This window comes from Macrosteles quadrilineatus, unplaced genomic scaffold, assembly GCF_028750875.1.
Source record: "Macrosteles quadrilineatus isolate MER2022 unplaced genomic scaffold, UCM_ALF_1.0 Scaffold_4__1_contigs__length_99947679, whole genome shotgun sequence".
NCBI classification, from domain to species: domain Eukaryota; kingdom Metazoa; phylum Arthropoda; class Insecta; order Hemiptera; family Cicadellidae; genus Macrosteles; species Macrosteles quadrilineatus.
The window spans coordinates 58,821,380-58,824,209 of NW_026542597.1; positions in this window are offsets into that span (position 1 = coordinate 58,821,380).

Below are 2,830 nucleotides of genomic sequence, written 5' to 3' on the forward strand. Positions count from 1 at the left end.
GGACGAAAACATCCAAGGATGCGAGTAATAAACTCGTAGAGCTTCAACAAGTGGCAGGGCATAAAATAACATGTTAACTGGGCGACAATTGTGTCGCCTAGTGTTGAGATTTTGTCGCCCAGTGACTTTGGGTGGAGCCGGCATATTTTTTGTAATGATTCACATTTTAAATGTATCAGAATTTTAAAAATAACATTATGTAAATATTTTAGAGTGATGAGCTATGATTATGGCCCAGGAGGTTGTGAAGGGAGCCTTGGCCTGTTAAAACGTTCTAGAATTCATATTTCTTGTAATGATTCACATTTTATATTTGTCAGAATTTAAAAAATAGCATTATGTATTTTAGAGTATTGAGCTATGATTTTGGCCCAGGAGGTTGTGAAGGGAGACTTGGCCTGTTACAACGTTCTAGAATTCATAGGTAATTAAGTGAGATTATATGGACTTACAAGCAAATATAATCGAAAACTCATTAAAAGATACATAGAAATGTGTGATTTTCACTTTCATTTATGCAACAATTTCCGGGGGGGGGGGGGAAGTTTAGCCCCCAGACCCCCGACCCCCAGTAAATCCGGCGCCACTGTCGCCCAGTGGAAATCCCTTAAAATATGCTCTGACAAGTGGTATCTTAATTGCCAGAGGTACTCATTTAGTAAATGGGTACTCATCTCTGTTATCATGTTACATCCAAGCTGCACAGCTATGTTATGCTACAATTCTGATACCTACATCGCAAAAAATCTTTAAAAAGGTTTAAACACAGCAAACGCTATATAATCGTTTGAAACTTTTTCATTCTGTTGTTGACTGGTGGCTCAGCAAACCAGTTCAGAACACAGCTGCTATGTAATGTTGAGGAATCACACGTGTGATTGGTTTGTGATGACCCAAGCATTTCAATAAGTGGTCATTAAGTACCTTTTAAAATTAATTTTTATTTGTATGATTTTCTATTTTTACTTTTTCAGGATGAACTTCAACCCCAAGAGTTGAAAAACAATAATAGCACAATAGAATCTCTATTGAAGATCTTGACATGTGCTGTTTGCCTCCAATCTTTCCAAGGAGACCTGGTCATGTGTGTTGTGGGACATGTGATCTGCGGCACTTGCTACTGCCAGGGGCAACCCCAAATCATGAGTACATGCCCTTCTTGCAGACAACCTTTTTCTAACGTCAAAAAAATCACAGTACTTGAACAAATATTGGAAGTAGTTCCTAGAAAATGTATTTATAATTGCTCGATTCTTGTGAACCCTAGTGATGACCATCAGCATTTCTGCAGTCAGCGACCTACACAATGTCTACGGCCACTTTGCAAGTGGACAGGGCCTGCGATGGATCTGAGAATTCACCAAAACAAAGATCATCCTTTTTTCTATGTCTATCCTGAAAAAGATAATATGGTTATTGTAACCTATCCTTGTTGCAATTGTATTATCTTGATTTCAGCATTTACACATTACCTTTGGGTTCAGATAAGTAATACTGATGTCGATAATCTCTATGACTGTGTCGAGTTCTCGTTTAAGCTGGTGCCGATAGGGAAACCATCACATGACATTTTTGTCAAACTAGTATTCAAGTCTGATGTACTGGAAAACACTATCAGTCGGAAAATATGGCCAAACAATCAAGACTCCAAAGGAAACTCAGTAGTTCTGTCATCCCAAATGATGAAAGAGTTTTTAAGCCCTGATGGAAAACATCTCAAATTTTTCATCTCAATGTCAAAGGTTAAAAATGAAAGTAACAAAGGAGGTTAAATAGAAAGATGTTAAAAGGGAAGGTTTGGTTTTGGAATATTAGTTATTGATGTTTTATTGGGTACCTGCTTGTTAAAAATATTATTTTCTTATTTTTTTTATTCCTAATATTTGAGATCTTTGGAACTTGAAAAATAAAATGGTCAAATCCTAGATATTCCTTATATACCGAGGTTCTTTACATTGAGGTAAAACAATCAAATTAATTAATTTAGTTTGAAGAATCAATCCCAAAGTTAATGTGATTTTCTAAATCCCAAAACTATACTGATCTCATCTCATACTCGATCTAAGTTGCTTAACATTCTACTGTTGCATAAACCAGCAGTTTTAAAATAGTCGTAAAAAGGATTGACCCTTTTTTAACTCATATCAATCCTTACTGCTGTAAGGAACAGAAACCACATTAAGATTATCAAGGTCTGCTCATTTCTCAAATATTTCTTTTTTGATTCACTTGTTTAGGAATTAATAATTTAACAAAAATTGATATTATGGAGGAAATTAACATTAAGGCCTGTTTAATGGTTTTCTCTCAGAACTGAATAGGTCTGATTTTTTGTAGTTAATGAAAGCGTTGTCGGATGTGGGAATATTTACACATAGTTTATGTTTTTTTATATATTTAAATGGTTGAGAAATAATAATTTTCATATTTTATGTTAACAAGTATAGTAGTCTAATTATATGTATATTTATTCAGTGCTTGATTTCCACATAATGAAGTAACGTGTAAACTCACCTTGCAATATTCATTTTAGGCTAGGCCTATTCTATAAATGTTTAAAGTTAATAAGTTAACAAAGATATACGAATTACAAAAGGTATTTTATTGAAACAAATGAACAAACATGCAATGAAATTTAAAAGGCTAAGTTACGTTACGTTATAATGAAAGGACTGACAATGGAGTGTGGGCTGAAATTAAAATAAAATATAAGATAAGTTTTAAATAAAGGTTCAAATTTACAATAGGGCCTAGTATAAATTTAGATGTGCTATATCTCAGGGTAGGGTGTCGTGCTGGTTTGAATGCTAAGAATTAATAAATTAAATAG